A 23,194-nucleotide genomic window follows, 5' to 3' on the forward strand; every position below is an offset into this window, starting at 1 on the left:
GTGAGAAATCACCCTCCAAGCCTTTTCAGGTATGGCACAATCTTAGCATGTGCTGTGAATTTTCTCTGGTTGCTTTATAAGCATGTAAGAATGACATCCAGGGACACTGCAGACCAACGGTTGCTATGGCAATGCATGGAATCATAAGGCAGCTGAGTTAACCCTTGAGAGCTGAAAGGCTGTCTTTAGCTTCTGAAATTCGTCTGTGTAGGTCAGAATGTTTGCTTTGCTCCTCTCTGCACAATCTTCAATGCTGATTCTCTGCAATCCTCTGCAAACTTTCCCATTCAACTCAGCCTCTTCATCTGGAGTAAATTCCAATCACTGCTCCCTGAATCTGCTGCTACCTTGTGTCTCATCCCAGTGACGGTGAGTAATCTGCTCAACCTTCTCCTCTAGTTAATTTACCATAAATTATTTACAATAAATTATTTACTATAATTTACTAAATAATTTACTAAAACAGGGATGAGAGAAATTTCATTCAATTCATGTCCTGGATCCCACACAGTTATCTTTTGGTTTTTGCTTTCCACAGTCTCAAAAAGCTATTACTGGGGGAACTAGACTCAATAACATCCCTACAGTTCAGAAGCAGGATATTTGGCCCATCGGGTCTGCACTGACCCTCTGAAAGAACACCCCCACCGGGAGGCTCACTCCCCCACCCTATCCCCGTAACCCCACCTAACCTGCACATCTTTGAACACTAAGGGATAATTTAGCATGGCCAATCCACCTAACCTGCCCATCTTTGAACTGTGGGAGGAAACTGGAGCACCCGGAGGAAACCCACGCAGACATAGGGAAAACGTGCAAACTCCACACAGTCACCCAAGGCTGGAATTGATTGCGGGTCCCTGGTGCTGTGAGGCAGCGGTGCTAACCACCGTGTCACTGTGATTGAAAGCATTTGTTACCATTGGCCAGTGGGCCATTGTGAATGAGGAGAGGACAGGGATTTTTAAAATTCTTTTTTTCATTCTTTCATAGGATGTAGGTGTTGCTGAGCCAGCATTTATTGGCCATTTCTAATTTCTCCTGCGAGGGTGGTGATAATAGTTATGGGGTGGGGTGAGGGGGGTGGATAAAAAGTAAAAGATAAACAGCAATAGAACACATAAAATGAGATATAAACCAAGGGTATTTGACTCTGAAAATTCTGGTGCCCGTTTGTGTGTTAGTGACATAGGGACGAGAGGGTTAGACAGATTAGTCACAGGGGGAGGGAGGGGCAGTGGAGTTGGATAATGAGCCCAGTACTGGAGCACTGATCAAATTAACTGCTCTGACTGAGATCAGTGAACATTCATCATGCCTGTCCTGTGAATGCTTTAAGGAATCAAACTTAAGGTAGAAGTGGCTATTGCAGGGAAACCAGTCGCTGAGTCTCCACAACAGACACAGCATTGGTGAGTGGTTCAATACTGCTTTTGTTCAGTCAGCACTGAGGCCGCATTGGCTCCCTCCCAACAGATCAGGATTGAATTTGGAGCTTGCCAGCTGGAACTCTGAGCCATATTGAGCTTGTCATTTGGAGCCTGAGCTGTACCTTCCCAAATGAACAAACAGGAATATCTTTGGGTGTGCCATACCATACCCACCTCAGAACTGAATGCTGGTGGATGATGTGAAGTTACATATTCTCCTTGGTTTGCCCACCAGTTTCAAGGATCAGAAGATAGGACATAATTGAAACCTCCACGTACAGGAAATTTAATGACAAATATTCGCAGTGAGACACCACAAATAGCAATGAGATGATTGACTTTTCTTGCCATTGTTTATGGGAGAAATGTTGACCAGGTGAGTGGGGAATGTCTCCTTTGTCAGATTGGGTCATGACAGCTTTCATATCCTGGTGAATCGCTGGATTAACATCTCAAGTGGAAGATACATTGAACAAGCATTAATTAGGACTGGTGCTGAAACACACAACCGCTGACTCAGAGGCACGTCTGCAGCTCACTGAGCCAAGCTGACACCTTGGAGAAAGTTTCAGCAAAGTGGTGAGGCCCATTGCTTTCTAATCCTCGGGTGGTGTAAGGGCTGTCAGTGATGGGTAGCATCAGGTGAGCTCGTCGCACACTTTGGAGTGGTTCACCTTCAGCCACGGGAGATTTTAAAAATGTGTCTCTTAGTTCCAGATTTCCCCGTGAGGGGATACATCCTCTCAGCATCCACACTGTTAATAAGATCATCTCTCATTCTTCACAGCTCCAATGAGTATAGGCCCAATTGCTGAAGCTTTTTAAAAATAGGACAATCTCTTCATTCCAGGAATTAGCCTCATGAACCTTTCCTGAACTGCTCCCAATGCAAGTATATTCTCCATAAGAAGGGAGACCAAAAGTGTACACAGCAATGTAAATGCAACCTCACCAAGCCCCTGTACAACTGCAACAAGACCCCTGACTTTTATATTCCAACTCCCTCAATGAAGTCCAACATTCTATTTGCCTCCCTAATCATTTGCTGTTCCTGGATGTTAACTTTTTTTGATTCATGTGCCAGGACACCCAGGTCCCTCTCCCCTGCAGAATTCTGCAGTCTCTCTCCATTTAAGTAATACTCAACTTTTCAAATCTTTTTTGCCAAAGTGTAAAATGTCACATTTCCCCGCATTATACTCCACCTGGCAAATCTCTGCCCACTCATTTAATCTTTCTATATCCCTTTGCTGGCATTGTGTTCTCCTCACAACTTGCCTTCCTACCTATCTTTGTGTCATCAATACAGTCGCTCCCTTCATGCAAGTCATAGAATCCCTACAGTGCAAAAGGAGGCCATTTGGCGCATTGAGTCTACACCGAACCTCTGAAAGAGCACCCTACCTAGACCCAAACCTCAACCATTCAAACTTTGGACACTGACGGGCAATTTAGCATTGTCAATCCACCTAACCTGTACATCTTTGGACTGTGGGAGGAAACTGGAGCACCTGGAGGAAACCCACGTAGACACGAGGAGATAGTGCTAACTCCACACAGGCAGTCACCCAAAGCCGAATTTGAATCCGGGTCCCTGGCGCTGCGAGGCAGCAGTGCTAACCACTGTGCCACCATGCCGCCCATCATCAATATAATTCATAAATAGTTGGGGCCTCAGCAAAACCCCTGTGACATTCTGCTTATTACAGTTCGCGAACCTGTTTACTTTGAGTCCTGGGAGAAGCTCACCCAAAATTGATGAATCTCATCCCCTCCCCCCACCCCGCCCCCAATAAAGAATGATGGAGCCTCTTTTGAAAGCGCATTTCAGAGGCAGAGAAAAAACACAAGGGGGGAAAATCCTGAGCCAAATATTGATCCAAAACTCAGTCGTTTGCAGGATCTTGTCCTATTAGCAACAGAACTTTCCAAGCACAGGTCAGCTTTAGCTCTCACCTATATACCGACAAGAACCCGACCAAACACCCCAGGTGACGAATGTGGATCACTTCACCTTGAAGAATGAACAAGAATCCTAAGATATTTTACAGAAAATACCAATACGAAAGAGTGACTGATCAGGAAAACAGTGAGAATTTAGCTTTATAGAGTACTTCTGATATGGCAAAACCTCCCAAAGATTCATCCTCACGGATTCATCTCTTTGCTACCTGGTAAGTAATGAGACAAAATTCCCATCTATCCCATCAGAAGGACTGTAAGCATTGAAAATTCTGGAAAGAGCGATCATAATTTCAAAAGGTTATTACCTAATTTCCTCACAGTGCAGCACTCCCTCAGTACTGATTCTCTGACAGTGTGGCACTTCCTCAGTACTGACCCTCTGACAGTGCAGCGCTCCCTAAATATTGATCCTCTCTCTGACAGTGCTGCACTCCTTCAGAACTGATCCTCCAACAATGCAGCACTCCTTCAGTACTGACCCACTGTCAGTGTGGTACTCCCACAGAACTAATCCTCCAACAATGCAGCACTCCTTCAGTACTGACCCACTGTCAGTGTGGTACTCCCTCAGAACTGATCCTCCAACAATGCAGCATTCCCTCAGTACTGACCCACTGGCAGTGTGATACTCCCTCAGTACTGGCCCTCTGACAATACAGCACTCCCGCAGTACAGACCCTCTGACAGTACAGTGCTCCATCAGTACTGACCCTCTGACAGTGTGATACTCCCTCAGTACTGACCCTCTGGCAGTGTGATACTCCCTCAGTACTGGCCCTCTGACAATACAGCACTCCCGCAGTACAGACCCTCTGACAGTACAGTGCTCCGTCAGTACTGACCCTCTGACAGTGTGATACTCCCTCAGTACTGACCCTCTGGCAGTGTGATACTCCCTCAGTACCGGCCCTCTGACAATACAGCACTCCCGCAGTACAGACCCTCTGACAGTACAGTGCTCCGTCAGTACTGACCCTCTGACAGTGTGATACTCCCTCAGTACAGACCCTCTGGCAGTGTGATACTCCCTCAGTACTGGCCCTCTGACAATACAGCACTCCCGCAGTACAGACCCTCTGACAGTACAGCGCTCCGTCAGTACTGACCCTCTGACTGTACAGCGCTCCCTCAGTACTGACCAACTGTCAGTGTGAGACCCCCTCAGGACTGACCCTCTGACTGCACAGTGCTCTCTCAGTACTGACTCTCTGATAGTTCAGTGTTCCCTCAGTGTTGACCCTCTGAAAGTACAGCGCTCCCTCAGTATAGACCTTCTGACAGCACAGTGCTCCCTCGGTGCTGACCCTCTGACAGTGCAGCACTCCCTCAGCACTGACCCTCCGATAGTGCAGCACTCCCTCAGCACTGACCCTCTGATAGTGCAGCACTCCCTCAGCACTGACCCTCCAACAGTGCAGCACTCCCTCAGTACTGACCCTCTGACAGTGCAGCGCTCCCTCAGTACTGACCCTCTGACAGTGCAGCACTCCCTCAGCACTGACCCTCCAACAGTGCAGCACTCCCTCAGAACTGACCCTCCAACAGTGCAGCGCTCCCTCAGTACTGACCCTCTGACAGTGCAGCACTCCCTCAGCACTGACCGGCCTACAGTGCAGCACTCCCTCAGCACTGACCCTCCAACAGTGCAGCACTCCCTCAGCACTGACCCTCCAACAGTGCAGCACTCCCTCAGCACTGACCCTCCAACAGTGCAGCACTCCCTCAGCACTGACCCTCCAACAGTGCAGCACTCCCTCAGCACTGACCGGCCTACAGTGCAGCACTCCCTCAGCACTGACCCTCCAACAGTGCAGCACTCCCTCAGCACTGACCCTCCGACTGAAGTCTTACAGTTGGATTTGTTGGCATTACTTCCTGATACAAAGTTGGGAGTGCTTTCAATTAAGCAAAACTTCCCCCACCAGGGCCTAGATTTGATGAGTGGTTCTTGCTGAGTTGGTTGCTTTGTTTTGAGATAGTTATAACGATGGTGGAACTAATCTTAGTCTCTCTGTTCAAATGAGGGCTGGACATTATCCCAACAGTAAGGTAAGTGTGGATGGAGAAAGCTGTGCTCACTTTGATGCACTCCATTCACTGAACAGCCACCAGGAGGTTTTTCTGGTTCTCAGATACTGTACTCAGAGTCAGTGCTCTTAGGCGAGGGGGAGAAGAATTTGTTTTTAAACCCAGACCCTATTTACAAGGGTGAGTATAACACAGTTGAAAGGAGCTGCAGTCCTAATCAATATGAACACAGCAGGAGTCATGGGGACGTGAGGAAGAAGTCAAGGTGAGACAGCTGTCAGAGAGGCAAGGACAGGGTATAGTCTCCAGGGGGCAGTGACGTCAACCCAGTTTCCAATGCTGGCTGTTTAGGGTCATGTGATTGCTGAGTCATATCCCAATGTGTGGTTGGTTTGTTTGGACCCAGAGAGACAGAGATCCAGTCTGTGTATAAAGCTGGAGAGACAGAGATCCAGGCTGTGTATAAAGCTGGAGAGACAGTGATCCAGTCTGTGTATAAAGCTGGATTGAAAGTGAATGAGAAATTTGTTGTATCATCTGAGAATTTTCAAAGCTCATTTCATATCATCTTTCGGCCTCTCTCCTCTTAAAGCGACACCTTGTTCATCAGCAAGTGTTTGTTATTTCCCGATAGGCCAATTTAACCCCTTGTGGTACCGATCATTATGGATCTGAAGGTCAGTGGGTCAGCCCTGCTCGTACATACCCGGGTACCAGCCTGGAGATTGATCATCAATCAACGGGCTCTCGGATGTGCCCAGTGCCAGAACCCAAATCCTGTGCTGATTTGTCACAAGTCATAATGCTGATTATTGCTGTAGTAACTATTCTGGTAATCCTACTCGGTAAAACCTCTATTAATAGCCTCTACCTTGGGAATGCTACTGTTCAGTGAATTCAGCAGAATGAGCTGAACAAAGCTGAAGCCTTCTCTCTGTGTCTCAGTGCCACACTGGGAGGGGATTATATTCATATATCATCATAGAGTTAAAAACCTTTCTTGTCTTCAGAGTGACACCAAACTGGGCAATAGATGGCACACCCGCGGGTTCATCCACAGCACAGGAATCATGCTGCAAGATTAATCTACAGCCATTGTTTCCAATCTAGGCAGCCTGCCAACTTTGTGCTACCAGCTCATTTAAATGATTGAAGTGTGCAGCCTGCGTTAAGCGAACAGTTGAATGAATATGCCTGGGCAAGGGTTACAAAATTGTGAGAGACGAGCACAAGTTTTAAAAATAAATTTAGAGTGTCCAATTTTTATTTTTCAAATTAAGGGGCAATTTAGTGCGGCCAATCCCCCTAACCTGCACATCTTTGGGTTGTGGGGGTGAAACCCACGCAAACAGGGGGAGAATGTGCAAACTCCACATGGACAGTGACCCAGAGCCGGGATCAAACCCGGTCCTCAGGAGACGAGCACAAGCTAAAACCAGCTTGTACTACATAAAGCACCTCTTAAAGGGGTAATATATTTTGGCTGGGGGGGGGGGGGGGGGGGGGGGGGGGGGGGGGGGCTGCTGAGGGGAATTCTACACTGATTCTACTCTGGGAAAAACAAATGGACAGCACAGCATGGAATGTCCTCCAGGATTTTGCAACACTAATGTAGGCCTTGGTACTGGAGAGGTGGATGTGAAGAGAGGGGACCATTGGGGACCAGGAGACTCTCCAGTTCAGCTGCAATCAATTCCAGGAGTCTAATGTCAATGACCTGGATACAGTGCAGAAGAAGTTCAATGACCTCACATGAATGGACAAGGTCAGTGAATGCCATATCCCAGCATGCAAAACATTCACTTCATGCACCAACAACCCTACCAACAATCGCTATCAATCAAGCCTCAGACCTCACATTTATATTTTCACTACACTGTTACACATTAGCACAGCTACAAACCTCACACACACAGCTGACAGCCATTCACCTGCGACAGACACATCTCACAACCACATAGCAACCACTCACTGATTCACCTCCCACTCTCTTACAGGACAAAGTGGCCCACGACCCATGCCAGGCATAAATGCATGTGCAAAGCCCAATGGAGGAGACAGAGCTCCCCATCACTGGAGTGGCCATTCCCGAGGCTGTGGGCTGAAGCTATTGAAGATGGTGGTATCTTCAGACCTATTCCTCCTTCTCACATCCCACTTCACCCTCAGCCCACATTCAGATATCCAAGAACTTCCACCCTGGTGGTAAGAGTATGAAAAGGCAAAAGAGCAGGAAGGCAGTGCTGAAGAAGAAACATTATCCCGTGCTCTCAGCCTCCATCTCAAATACTGGCATTGCATGGACGTTCAAAGATAGTTTGGAGAGGAGGTTCTAAGCTGTGTGAAGTATCATCTTGCATCATTGACTTTGTCTATATATGTGTTTGTGAAACCCACCTCTTCACTCACCTGATGAAGGAGCTGTGCTCCGAAAGCTAATGGTTCCAAACAAACCTGTTGGACTTTAACCTGGTGTTGTAAGACTTCTTACTGTGCCCACCCCAGAGCAACACTGACATCTCCACATCATGTGAAGGTGTTGGATGTGATTGATCTCAATTAAAATAGTATCTCCACCTTGCCTCTATTCCAGCAATTTTTTTGCACAGCTCCCAATGGCTGATAGTTAATATCAAAGGTCAGAAAGCATTGGCCGACCTCATCTGTCTTCAAAACTTTCCTTTCGTAACTGCAGGTCATTTTGTTTTCTTTCAAGGGATGTGGGCGTCATTGGTTGGGCCAACATTTATTGCTCTTCCCTAATTGCTCTTGAACTGACTATTTCAGAGGAGCAGTTAAAAGTCAACCACATTGTTGTGGGCCAAACCAGGTAAGGACGGAAGATTGCCTTCCCTAAAGGATATTACTGAACAATCGGCAATAATTCATGGTCACCATTACTGACTAGCTTTCAATTCCAGATGTATTCACCAAATTTGAATTTCACCAGCTGCCATGGTGGGATTTGAACCTTTAAACCCCAGAATAACAAATTGGGCCTCTTGATTACCAGCTCAGTGACATTCCGCTGCATGACCAACTCCTCTAAGAAACTCCTCCAATACCACAATTCGTGGTATTTAGATTCCTGAATTGTTTTGTTGGAATGAAATCTATGCAATGTGTAAAAAGTGAATCAAAGAACTTTCTATGTTGTCAATAACTTTGAGCATTTATAATAATAATCTTTATTAGTGTCACAAGTAGGTTTACATTAACAGTGCAATGAAATTACTGTGAAAATCCCCTAGTTGTCACACTCTGACGCCTCTTTGGATACACAGAGAGAGAATTCAGAATGTCCAATTCACCTAACCTGCACTTCTTTCGGGACTGTAAGAGGAAACCAGAACTTCAGGAGAAAACCCATGCACAGGGAGAACGTGCAGGCTCCGCACAGACAGTGACCCCAGCCGGGAATCGAACCTGGGACCCTGGTGCTGTGAAGCCACAGTGCTAACCACTGTGCTACCGCGCTGCCCATTTGTGGTAGAACAGAGAAGAATGACTGAAAGGAACAACATATATCTAATAGGCCTGGGATGTTTCCAAAGTGCACTCAATGTACGAACATTCCATGGCAGGAGTATGAGACTCTGAGCCATCTCTGATTGTAGAAAATGTTAGCAAATCTAAATAGGAGCTTAGTGCAGTTGCCAAGTTGGTAAGTGCTCTGTCCACTGTGCTACACAAAAATCAACTACTGATTTCTGCTAAATCAGCTGAATTTAGCTACAGACTGAAACCCGGTAATGACCTTGGGAAGAAAACATCAGCCATGTTCAGTGATCCGACATTCAGTGGTCTCAGCTGGAATGTGAAGGAATGGACTGGGTAAAGGCTGGTTCCAGGCGAAATGTGCCCAACATTGAACAACCTCTGCACTCAAAACTCAAACATAATGAGCACAGGGGGTCTGGAAGGGTAGATGGCAATATTAAATAATGCTGCAACTTGAAATTACACATCCCGGAGAGAAAGCCTTCCTAAGTTCTATTTGTCTTTGGGCAAGTCTGTTGATCTATGTATCTGTCTATTTATATGTCTCTGTCTAGCTACCTATCTGCCTGTGAATCTATCTATTTGGATGTCTGTCTCTAAAGCTATGTTTGTAGTCTGTCTATCTATCTGCCTGTCTGTTCATCAGTCTATTTGTCTGTCTATTCACCTGTTGGCTGATCTAACTCTGTCTATCTGCATAACTAGGTTCTGTTTTCTATCTGTTAATCTTGCTGTCTGTCTGTCTATCTGTTAATATGTCTATCTATAATCCATTGATGACAGCTGATTACTGTTACTGTTAAATCTGAGATTGATGGATTTGTTTTAACTGAGGAAGATGGAGATACGAATTGTCATCTGCAGTACAAAGATGTAAAACTTTGATTTCAGCACCACGGATAGCTCCTTCCAGACAACTGAAAGTGGCCCATAGCTTCCTGGCTCCCCAGCGTTGTATTTAGGGACACCCCAAAGATGCGCTAGGGAATTCCTCTGGGACGTTCCCAGGTAAGAATTTATCTGGAAATTGTCCACAAGAACTAACTTCCCCGGGACAATTGTGCTGCACTGGGAACTCTCCGACAAAGCGATTTAAATCGCTAACTTCAGATGGTTCTGCCAGTTTTATCCTCATAGCCCACTGGATCACTTTATGCTTCACTTTGAGACAAACTATAATCTACTGCAAAATACAGGGACACAAATCAAGACAAATAGAAGATTTCCCCCCCCGCAAAGGATGTAAAAGATCACAAGGGCTGTGGTCATAATCAGAATCCAACGTGTTTCTGGAAATGGAGGTTTTCAGTTATACACAGAAAATGGACAGGTGAAAATGTTGCTTTATATGTTCCGGAATACTCTGTTCTTTCTACAAACTCACTCAACCACACTCTTCAACTCTAGTTTGTAAATAGTCCTTTCCGTTATGTTATGAAGGTAGAGAGGCCCTATTCCCTTTTGAGGCAGGGGCTGGGGAATCTATAAAAAGAGCAAAAAGATCTTAAAATTCAAGCCAGGTCATTCAGGGGTGAGTTCAGGAAGCACATCTTCACACAAAGGGGAGCGGAAATCTGGAACTCTCTCCTCAGGAAGCCGTACAAGCTGGGAGTCAATTTGAAAATGTCAAAACTCCGATTGATCCATTTTGTTTCCTTTTTTAAAATTTAGAGTATCTAATTATTTTTTTCAATTAAGGGGTAATTTAGTGTGGCCAATCCAAGTATGTTACACATCTTTGTGTTGTGAGGGGGAGACGCATGCACGCACGGGGAGAATGTGCATACTCCACAGTGCTAATCACTGCACCACCGTGCCACCCGTGAGGCAGCAGTGCTAAACACTGTGCCACCGTCTCGCCTGTGATGCAGCAGTGCTAACCACTGCGCTGCTGTGCTGTCTGTGAGGCAGCAGTGCTAACCACTGCGCCACTGTTTTGCCTGCGAGGCAGCAGTGCTAACCACTGCGCTGCTGTGCTGTCTGTGAGACAGCAGTGCTAACCACTGTGCCACTGTGTTGCCTGTGAGGTAGCAATGCTAACCATTGCACCGCCATGCCATCTGTGAGGCAGTAGTGCTAACCACTGCACCGCCGTGCCACCCGTGAGGCAGCAGTGCTAACCACTGCACCACCTTATCGCCCATAGCTTAATAAATTTTTATTAGACATGAAAACTAAAGTTTAGGAAATCAAGACAGGCAGATAGCGTTCAGATAAAGATAAACCAAAATCGAATTTAAGGACAGAAAAATCTTGAAGGGCTGAATGGCCTTCTCCTTTCCCTCCCTGTATAACAGTCTCGAAGGGCTGAATGGTTTCCACCTTTTCCTGTACAACAGACGTGAAGGTCAGAATGGATTTCTCCTGTTCCTGTCAAACAGACTTGAAGGGACTGTGAGGCCTCCTCCTTCATTTTACAAAATAAAGTTCAGAACATTAAGTTCTGTAGACCTCACCGTGTTGACACTTTACCAGGAACGTAGAACATAAACCAGATAAAGAAGTTACCGATGGAAGAAAAACTAAAGGAAGCAGGGTCAGCATCACAAAAAAGCTCGCTGAGATAGCTTTTCATTTATAAAGGGTAATTAACATCGGAGACACTCGACGTTGAGGAACAGCTGGAACATTGAAATCAAAGGGATTGAAAGGTTTGTTCATCGGATGACGTCATAGAAAGCGAAGAAACCTGTTGAATTCTCAGGGTCAAACAATTGAGTTACGCACTGCGCCATACAAATGGAAACATTTACTCACATTGTGTACATGTTTGCACATATGAATGTGTACATATTCAGTCACGAACATCTCCTGCTCCCTGTTAAAGGGTACAATAAATAGATTTGCCTTGTTGTTGAGTCTCAACAGGGTGATGAGATTTCTACCGGTGCTGTCATATTCATTAGTATTTTGAAGATTACTTATGAAACAATAGACCAAGGCTTTGCACTAACAAGCCTCTGAGATTTATAAACCAGCAGTCTCACAACCTGCTGCTTGGAGAGACAGAATGCAAGCTCCTCTAACAGTCTCCCTGCTACTTGTGCTCTGTCCTTCTGTCCTTCATTCATTCTTTCCCTCCCACTTCTCTATCACACAGTCTTACGTGCTCTGTCTCACTCACACACTTGCCCTCGTCTCTCTTTCTCACACGTACACACAAACACAAGTGCTCTCCAACCACAACTAAGTCTTATGTGACTCATTGCCTGGATAGTTTTCCATGACAACCCCGAATCACATGACGCACTTTCTTTCCTCAAAGGCAAAACTAGATATGGTTTATTTTATATTTGAGCTGTAAGCTGTGATCTGTGAGATGAAACGTTGGAAATCAATTGAAAAATTCTGTTTTTCATAAAGCACAAATATATATATAAATAACCTGTTAACCATGAATGGCTGCGTCACAGAGCTGAAGCAGGTGAATGTGGATGGGGAGGGAACATCAGCAACTAACATTGCAATGGTGGCTTGAAGGATAGGAACGTCTCAAAGACCCTAGAAGGGCAGGAAAGAGATTAACAAAGAAATGGCAGGAATGATTGATTTGAAGAGAAATTAATGAGAAAAGAGATGTTCTGCAGGAGGCTTTGAACACCCAACAGAGGCAAAAGATGTGTTAGTTTGTGAGAGGGCTTCTAGGGTTTTAAAAAAGAGGCATTCAATAAGGTGCCACATAATATTTTACTGCACAAGAGCTCATAGTGTTCGGGGCAATATATTTGCATGCATTCAGGGTTGTCTAACTAATGGAAACAGTGTTGAGATAAATGAGTCATTTTCAGATTGGCGAACTGTAAATAGTGGAATGCCACCGGGATCATTGTCAAGGCCTCAACTATTTACAATCTATGGTAATGACTTGGATGAGGGGGCTGACTAATATAGCCAAATATTCGGATGATACAAAGATAGGTAGGAAAGGAAGTGGTGAGGAGGACACAAAAGAGTCTGTAAAGAGATTCAGATCAGTCAAGGGCTAAATTTGGCAGATGGAGTATAATGTAAGGAAAATGTGAAGTTGTCCATTTTGGCAGGAAGAATAGAAAAGCAGAATATTAATTAAATGGAGAGAGATGGCAGAATGCTGCGGTACAGAGGGATCTGGGTGCCCTTGTACATGCATCAGAAAATGTTAGTATGCAGGTACAGCAAGGAATTAGGAAGGTAAATGGGAAAGTTGAACTGTATGGCAAGGGGAATGGAATATAAGGTAAGGAGGTCTTGCTACAATAGACTCACCAAATCTTTCCCAATTTACCATTTTGAGATTTGAACCCATCCTGAATTGCTTATACAGCAAAATTGAACAAGGGACTGTACTTCTGTGTGGATTTACTATTAATACAGGTCTGGGTATGAACCAATTATATAATATTTACGGCCCTAGGGTCATGAGTCTATGAGTTCAAATCACATCTAAGTTGTCAAGTTGCGATATTAGTTTCAATAAATCTGTTAATTTGTAGGTTGGAGTCAGGAAATTGACGATGAAGCCATTGTCATAAAAAGCCAGCTGGTTCACTCATATCCTACAGAAAAAAGAATCTACAATTGCTGATCTGTGTGGATTAAATGTAATTCCAGTTCCACACCATGCGATGACTCTTGCTGCCCACTGTGCTGTTATAGATAACTGTTCAGTTGTAAAACCAATTCCTAGAGGAGCAGGCCTATCACCTTTCAGGGCATTTAAAAATAATAATAATAATCTTTATTAGTGTCACAAGTCGGCTTACATTAACACTGTAATGAAGTTACTGTGAAAATCCCCAACTCGCCACACTCCGGCGCCTGTTCGGATACAGAGGGAGAATTCAGAATGTCCAAATCACCTTACAAGCACATCCTTCGGGACTTGTGGGAGGAAACCGGAGCCCCCAGAGGAAATCCATGCACTCAAGGAGAGAACAGATAGTGACCCAAACCGGGAATCGAACCCGGGTCCCTGGCGCTTTGAAGCAACAGTGCTAACCACTGTGTTACCGTGCCACCCTAAAGAGATGGACAATAAATGTCCCTTTGTCAGTATCCTAAAAATGAGATCATGAAAATATCCTCTCGTTAAATATAGCAAGCTTTAGGATTTCAGAGGATATTGTTGGTCAGCTTCAGGAGGTAGCAATACGTGAGTCAGAGTGCCTGAATGAGGGGGAGCAGGAAGTGCTCACACTTCTGCCATGGGCCTCCGTGCTTTAGGAAATATAGCCATCAAACACCTGTCATTATTTAATGGGAATGAAAACCTGACAATCATCTGTTTAATAAATGTATGGACAGCATATTGACAGATGCCACAGTGCCAGTCCAGAAGGGATCCAAGGAAGAAAAGGGTGAAGGTCGTAGTGACCTTGACTGTGACTGGCACTGCCACCACTGTGTTGCAGGCTGTCTAAAGTCCTCTTGCAATAGCTTATACTCTGCGCAGCTGCCTCCATCCACCCTGACCCAGAGCCTGCAGAGGCACATCCCGTCAGTCAAGACTAAGTCAATGTGTCAGGCATGTAGAACAATAATGGGTGGAAACTGCGCAGCTCTGAACTAAATTGGTCTCAAAACCTTTGTTCATCCAGTATAATTTCACCCTGAGAATACTGCAATTAAAACGTTTTCTAATATGTCTGTAGCTGGTGGTTTGATGTCTTGTCACTGCCAGAGTAGAGTGAATTACAACAAAATCTCAAATCTTGTGTCCTTTTCCACCTCTTTATTGCGTGAACTTTGCTAAATAACTGAGTTATTGTTGACATTACTTGTGATTTTGCAAGTAGCATTTACCTGCTCTGCTCCTTTGGAATTATTCCCGTGTTTGCCAATGTCAAGGAAGGTTAAAATGAAGCAGGAGAAAGGGTAAAAATAGCAGACAAGATCCTGCTCACGAGCGTACACAGCTTGTTACCACCCAATGCAGTTAGGTAACAGAGTTCCAGACTGGAAAATCATGCCAGGGCCTAGTTACATATTTTACCATATATTTTAATATTTAATTGAGCCCTTTGCGCAAGAGTACTTTATCACAGAATGATAGAACATATTTGGTCATCATGCGTAAGCCAGCTCTGATATTGGTCTCAATGGGAGACTGTGCTGTGTTAAGTGGATAAGGGTTGATCATTCTGATCTCACAAACTAGAAGAGAATTCTTGTAGCTGCATAGCTGTATCTGACCTACTTCCTGTACGTTAATGATTTTGTTTAGGTGATGTCACATATTGTCGTCTAAGTTGTGTTTTGCATTTTTTCTGGTTCTTTGCCTCTGCCAGGAGCTCACATGAATGATTTCAAGTGGAGTGATGAGAAGCTATTGTGTTTTTTTAAAAATCCATTCATAGGGCGTGGGGGTCGTTGGTTAGGCCAGCATTTATTGCCCATTTCTAACTGCTTGGCCATTTCAGAGAGCATTTTAAGAGTCATTTCCATTGCTATTGGTCCGGAGTCACACCTAGGCCAGGCCAGGTAAGGATGGCAGATTTCCTCCCCTAAAGGACATTATAGAACAGTACAGCACAGAACAGGCCCTTCGGCCCTCAATGTTGTGCCGAGCCATGATCACCCTACTCAAACCCACGTATCCACCCTATACCCGTAACCCAACAACCTTAACCTTACTTTTATTAGGACACTATGGGCAATTTAGCATGGCCAATCCACCTAACCCGCACATCTTTGGACTGTGGGAGGAAACCGGAGTACCCGGAGGAAACCCACGCACACAGGGGGAGGACGTGCAGACTCCACACAGACAGTGACCCAGCTGGGAATCGAGCCTGGGACCCTGGAGCTGTGAAGCATTTATGCTAACCACCATGCTACCCTGCTGCCCCTAACATTAGTTAACTAGATAGGTTTTTACGATAATTGCCAATGGTTTAATGGTCATTATTAGACTTTTAATTCAAGATTTTAAAAAATTGAATTCAAATTTCACCATCTGCCATGGTGAGATTTGAATCCAGGCCCACAGAGCATTACCCTGGGTCTGTGAATTACTAATCCAGTAACAATATCACTATGCAACCATCTCCCCACACCATGATTGTGTTGTCATGTGGAATGGACCAGAGCACGGTGGCACAGTGGTTAGCACAGCTGTCTCACAGCGCCAGGGACCTGGGTTCAATTCCAGCCTTGGGTGACTGACTGTGTGGAGTTTGCACGTTCTCCCCGTGTTTATGTGAGTTTCCTCCAGTTTTTCTCCACAGTACAAAGACGTGCAGGTTAGGTGGATTGGCCATGCTAAAATTGCCCCTTATTGTCGAAAGGTTGGCTGGGGTTACGGCGATAAGGGTGGAGGAGTGGGCTAAGGTAGGGTGCAATTAGATGGGCTGAATGGCGTCCTTCTGCACTGTAGGGATCCTATAAGAGCATATTTTGCTGTTGATCGTTGTGTGCATGATTGTATCATTGGTATATGATATGCAAAACAATGGAACCGAGGACAGATAGCCATGGATAGAGCCTCTGTCATTACAGCCGGCTCTAGTTGAAGGTAGAAGGGAGATGGGTCTCCCAGTTGAAGATGCTGGGAGACCAGCATCCAGCAAGAGATCCACAGACATCAGGGCTCAACAGGATGCAATTCTTCTCCACTATGATGAGAAATGGCCTTGTTCCATGCTTGATGTTTCCCTCAATTATAGAACATTAACTCTTTGAGAGCAGAGATTTTGCAGTAATTTTCAATATCTGTCATGTGTCCTGTAAAACAAACATTTGATAATAAATTCCAGTTTTAGACATTGTTTTATTTACTCTGAATTGGTTGAAATTAAAGCACACAGTCAGGTTTGGAGGAAGGAGCTTAGATCTTACATTTCTAAAAACACAATTGTGCTGCATTCCATCTGTGTCACGTGCTTCTTCAATTATTCGAAGAGCCTGGTCTCAAACAGTTTCCATATAATTAAGCACCTCCCTTAACCAGCCCAAATCTCATCATGAGACCCATTCAAAACATTGCAGGCAATAAACTCCTAGTCTATTTTGAAATTGCGAAATGGTGAGAACTTTTATCTTATTGTAAGAAAGGAGTACCAACTCTGTTCAGAGAAATACAGAAATTGAATTGGTGGCCATTCTAGTCAATTTTCTAGCCCAGGTTTCATAGCATCAGATTTCTGTACTTGTGGACTCGCTATTTCTGTTGCTGTAAATCTATTTTGCAATGGCAGCACCCTGTGATTCTCCATTCCCACTCATTCAGATGTTAAAGCTCTGTGCTCCCATGCAACGTTGGGCTCCAAAATAGATATATTTTGAAATCACTGATTTAATGGGCGAAATTCTCCATTTGGGAGAAGGGCATGATTTACCGGCTGTATCCCGTCGGAATTGGGACGGACGCGGCTGGTAAATCCCACGAGAGGCCTCTTCCGGGATTTCCGACAGTCGTTACGTCCTGCGAGATCCAGCAAAATCTTGCCATCTGGATTCCACCCACAATGGGCGGTATGCAGACTTGCACAATGATGTGTGCAGTTAAGCTCACTTAACTATGCCCATGCCAGAACTTTTTTTTAAAAGTTATTTTTGTTCAAATTTTTGTCAAAAAACATAATTTGTGCACAACTGTACGCAACAATTAACCGAACAAAGAGAAAAAAAATGTTAACCGTATGTACAAAGAAAGGAACAATACAATGTAACGATTACCCCACTCCGGGATGCTGCTGCAGCTGACCTTTACTGCTCTCCTAGAAAGTAACGGCTGCCACCTCCGAGGGAACCCTGCCATGGACCCTCTCAAGGCAAACTTCATTTTCTCGAGACTGAGAAACCCAGCCATGTCACTAACCCAGGTCTCTACACTCGGGGGCATTGAGTACCTCCACATTACAAGGATCCGTCTCCAGGCTACCAGGGAGGCAAAGGCCAATACGTCGGCCTATTTCACTCCCTGAACTCCTGGGCCTATGCCAGAACTAACCTACCCCTGGGATCAGGCAGCTTCACCGAGGAGACCCCAGCCGCGCGCTGTTTAGCACTTGTCTCCACTAATGGGAATCAGTCGGAAAAATACTCAGGAGGGTCTGTCAGGCGATCGGTCGCTTCCACGTAATTGGCCTCTGGGCAGGGTGGAAAACTGGCACTGCTGATGACACCCAGGCACCTTAGCACTGCCAGCCTGGCACTGCTAGGGGTTGCGTTGGGGGGGGGGGGGGGGGAGAGGTGAAGAGATCAGTGCGCCATTTTTAAATGACGGCCTGATCTTTCCCTGCTCTAACGAGTGGAGCTCCTCAGTGCAGGAAATAGGACAGAATGGGGCCTTGGTAAGGCGTTCCTCGTTGGCGCCTGAAAAAAATAACAGAGTCCCGATCGATAGCAGGGTCGTTCCTGGCACTACCCAGCTAAATCCCCAAAAAAACTGTTTCCCGTTAAATCGTGCCCTTAATCTTGACGCCGGGACTGAATTATGTGCTGTTTGCATTCCCATTGGGGCCACTATTTCTGGAACAATTCAGGACATGCTAATTGGTCAGCACTCCGCTGGCATGAATTCTGAGCAATTTATGGTCCAGTGGGCATTGTAACTGCTCAGACCGGAGTTAGCGCCAAAGAGCCTGGCAGCCGGAGCTGTTTTTAAGCGCTACACTTACCACACACTCACTACAGCCACCGGCATGGCTCAGAGAAGCTCCCCCCCCCCCCCCCCCCCCGAGGTCGGGAGACCGAGCTGAACCCACAGCTCCATGCCAATGAGGAGCAGAGGGTCACCCTTTTCCCCAGCATGGGCTGGGGACTCAAGCCTGCCGCCCTAAACACTGCCTGGGTGGCGATGGCAGAAGCAGTCAGCGCTGCCAGTCTCACCAGGAGGAGACAACTGGTGATCCGGAGGGGTGGGGGTCATTGGTGAGACCTCTGCCCTAAGAAGGACAGAGAACCAGCCCACAGACTGCGGTACAGGTGTCCCCTGGTTGGGGTAAGCTCTGCTGATCCTCTGCTTCCTCCGCAATGGGGCAGCGCTTCTGAGGAGTGCCAACCCTGCTGGGCCCCTGATCGAGCTTGGCCCTTGATGATATAGCTGGGGTATGAGGGTGTCCAGCGGGATGGGCTGGCTGGGCTCTCAGATGACCAGAGACCTTCAGAGCATTTAAAGGACGCAGGCAGCACTCCAGTGTGAGCAACCAGGAGCCTGTAAGTAGCACCAACAGGGTGCATTTAAAAGACAGACTGCAGCAATAGTGACCTGAGCTAGGTTACTCTGATCCTGAGGGGGACACCCCAAGTCCACAGGCTTGACACCAAGTCACTACCCTCTATTGCCCCTGGCCCAGGCAGCCATCTCCCAGCAAACCCCAACAGTTGTCAGTAGTTTTTCAGTGTTTTGTTTGCCTCCCACTCCCCCTCCGCAGCCATGGTGCACAGTCCACATTTGTAAGTACCTGCAGTAATTCACACCCGCGAGACTTCCGCCTGAGAGGAGTGGAGTATCGCGGAAGGACGAAGCATACTGTGTCCAACTCGCTAATCACATTTAAGTGCAAGCAAATGCTGGTTTTTGCATGCAGCTGCCGGTGCGGGGCACAAACCTCGTTGTCGCCATTAGTGAGAGACGATGGACGGCCGATTCTCTGCCCAATCGCGATTCGCATTTGCTGCATCGTGAGGCGGAGAATTTTGTCCAATGCATCTGATGCTTTAGCTTGAGTATCTCTCCCCTCTGGTTTCATACATCCGATAGAATTCTCAAAGCCAACTCAGATTTCTGCCTCCCATATTGCTCCATTAGCTGCTTGGGGGGGGTTTACCTTTTTTTCAATCCAAACTTTTTTCCAATTTAGTGGCAATTTAGCGCGGCCAATTCACCTACTCTGCACATCTTTGGGTTGTGGGGGTGAGACCCATGCAGAAAAAGGAAGAATGTGTAAACTCCACATGGACAGTGACACAGGATTGGGATCGAACCTGGGACCTCGGCGCCGTGAGGCAGCAGTGCTAACCACTGAACCACCGTGCCACCCTACTGGGGAGTGTATCTTGTCCAACAGAAAATATTAACAACTAACCTGTTCATTGAATGGTGGTGATGCCTCTAAATAGCGCCAAGGATGCTGGCTGGGGGCGTGATACTAAAGGGCAATTAGCATGGCCAATCCACCTAACCTGCACATCTTTGGACTGTGGCAGGAAACCAGAGCACCCGGAGGAAACCTACGCAGACACGGGGAGGAACAGCTCCGCACAGTCACCCGAGGCCAGAATTGAAAGCGGCTCCCTCGAGCTGTGAGGCAGCAGTGCTAACCACTGTGCCACCATCTTGATTTGTCTTGTCTTGGCTTTCAACAACACCGTAACATGATGTTTGACATTGGCCTCACTGGAAAAGCTGTCAGTGGGACAACCCAAGGGCTGGATTCTTTGGCCGCGCCCACCGCAAGATCGCCACAGACGGGACCCGGCCAAGTAAACCTCCATTGACCTCGGGCAGGAATTTCCAGTTGCCAGGTTGGCGCGGCCGAAGAATCCCGCCCTAAATCTTTCACCAAAACTAGCACCCACGCCATTGAATTTCCTGACCGCATGGAGTTGACCTTTGTGCTCATTATGTGATATTATCGTTCAATTAGTAAATGTCAACTCCCATTATATTTGTGGACAATTGTCGATGCATTTATTACCCGTTACTAACCACCTCATTCATCCACTTATTAACCTGTTTATTAACTGGCTGAACTGCTTATTAACTAATTTTATTGGCTTATTAACTTATTTATTCATCAGTTTCCTTTCCAATATATTAATATCAATTCATTAAAAATGCTCACCACTGATGTATTAGAACAGTGTTAAATATTAGACCTGAACTTCACCAATCAGAAAGCAAACCTGAAAATATTTTATCCAGCCCTGATAAACACACTGTAAATGTTGTGCACTGTGATAACCATCTGCCTCTTATCCCTCCCCATCCCCACCATCCATCCAAGCCCCGCCTTCCATCCCCTCTTCTCCTCCTCCATCTACCCTCTCCTCTCCTCCTCTATCTACCCCCTCCTCTCCGCCTCCATCTACCCCCCTCCATCTACCTCCTTGTCCCTCCTCCATGTACCCCCCTCCTACTCCATACACCCATCCTTCCATCCTTCATCTACCCTCCTCCATCTGTCCCCTCCTCCCGTCCACTATCCACACATTCCTCCCCTCCTCCCCATCGCCACCCAATCCCTTCTCCATTAACCCCCTTGTCCTCATCACCATCCACCCCTCCCTCTCATCCTCCCCATCCCTCCAACCACCCCCTTTTCCCCATCTCCATCCAACCACTCATCTCTTCCTCCAACCCCCACCCCACCTCTTCCTCCCCTCCTCCCCTCATCCATCCACCCCCTTCCTCCCCTCCTCCATTCACCCCCTCCCTCCCCTCAACCATCCATCACCCCCTCCTCTCCTCATCCATCCACCCCTTTCTCCCCTCCACCCACCCGTCCTCCATTCATTGTCTCCTCCACCCCTTTCTGCACCCACTCTCTTATCCCCTCCTCCAACCACCCCCCTCAACCCATCTCAACTCACCCTTTCCTCCAGTCCCCCTCCATCCACTTGCTATTCTTCATCCACCCCCGTCCTCCATCCAGCCCCTCCACCATCCACCCCCACCTCCATCCAGCTCCCTCCTCCCCTCCATCCATGCCTTCCTGCCCTCCTCCATCCAGCCCCCTTCTCCCCTCCATCCATCCCCACCTCCTCCACCATCTACTGCACCCTCCCCCAGCCCGTCCACCAGTCCTCCCCCACCATCCACCGCCCCCTACCCCACTCCCTCTTCTCTCCACCACCCACTCCTCCATCCACCCCTTTGTCCCCCATTGAGCCTTTTCATCCCACATCCACCCGTTCCTCCATCCACTCCTCCTCCACCCATCCCTCCTCCCATTCTCCACCCCCTCCTCCATCCATCCCCTTCCATTCACCCCTCCTCCACCCCCTCCTCCACCCATCCCCCTCCACCCATCCCCCTCCATTCACCCCTCATCCCCTTCTCAATCCACACCTCCACCCACCTCTCTTCCATTCACACTTTTCCCCTTCTCTATCCATCCCTTCCTCTCCTCCTCCACCCACTGCACCTCCTTCCTAGTCCACCTTTCCTATCCTCACCTCCTCCACCCACCCCATCTCCATCCACCCTCCTCTATTTTCCTCCTCCTCATCTCCATCCTTCTCCTCTCCTCACTCTACCCTCTCCCCATCTCCATTCACCCCCTCCTCCACCCACTTCCTCCACCATTCACCCCTTCTTCTCATCCTCCCCTCCTCCACCTACCCCCTCCTCTATCCGTCTCCTCTTCCTTCCTCCATCCCTTCCCCCTCCCCTACTCCATCCAACCCTCCTCCATCCATTCCCCCTGCCCTCCTCCATCCATCTTCTCCCTTCCTCCACTCACCCCCTCCCTCCTCCAACCACACCCTCACCTCCTCCATCCATCCTTCTGCCCTCAATCCGTCCTCTCCCCATCTCCATCCACTCCCTCTCCCCTCCTCCATCAACACCTCTCCCCTCCTCCATCCATCCCCTCTCCACCCCTCCATCAACCCCTCTCCCCCCCTCCGTCCATCCCTCCCCTCCACCACCCACCCCTTGCTCCTCCTCCATCCACCCGCTCTCCCCTCCTCCCTCCACCCCTCTCTCCTCCTCCCTCCACCCCCTCTCTCATAGAACATAGAACATAGAACAGTACAGCACAGAACAGGCCCTTCGGCCCTCGATGTTGTGCCGAGCAATGATCACCCTACTCAAACCCACGTATCCACCCTATACCCGTAACCCAACAACACCCCCTTAACCTTACTTTTAGGACACTGCGGGCAATTTAGCATGGCCAATCTACCTAACCCGCATATCTTTGGACTGTGGGAGGAAACCGGAGCACCCGGAGGAAACCCACGCACACACGGGGAGGACGTGCAGACTCCGCACAGACAGTGACCCAGCCGGGAACCGAACCTGGGACCCTGGAGCTGTGAAGCATTTATGCTAACCACCATGCTACCGTGCTTCCCCGTGCTCTCCTCCACCCACCCCTCCCCTCCTCCACCCACCCCTCCCCTCCTCCACCCACCCCTCCCCTCCCCCACCCACCCCTCCCCTCCCCCACCCACCCCTCCCCTCCCCTCCTCCACCCCCCTCCTCCTCCACCCTCCCCTCCCCTCCTCCACCCCTCCACCCTCCCCTCCTCCACCCTCCCCTCTCCCCCATCTCCATCTACCCCCTCTTCCCCATCTCCATCCACCCCCTCTCCCCCATCTCCATCCACCCCATCTCCATC

The 23,194-nt window shown here is 47.5% G+C and overlaps 1 protein-coding gene across 1 annotated transcript in view; it reads left to right on the forward strand.

Annotated features, from left to right (window-relative positions):
* The first annotated feature begins 282 nt into the window (after window positions 1–282).
* Window positions 283–23,194, forward strand: part of slc6a17 (solute carrier family 6 member 17) — a 101,163-nt gene continuing 78,251 nt past the window's right edge. The window contains exon 1 of the mRNA XM_038819676.1: window positions 283–369. The gene's annotated coding sequence lies outside the window, so the exon portion shown is untranslated. The remainder of the gene's footprint in view (window positions 370–23,194) is intronic.

The sequence above is a fragment of the Scyliorhinus canicula genome, chromosome 15, assembly GCF_902713615.1.
Source record: "Scyliorhinus canicula chromosome 15, sScyCan1.1, whole genome shotgun sequence".
In the NCBI taxonomy this organism is placed as follows: Eukaryota; Metazoa; Chordata; class Chondrichthyes; order Carcharhiniformes; family Scyliorhinidae; genus Scyliorhinus; species Scyliorhinus canicula.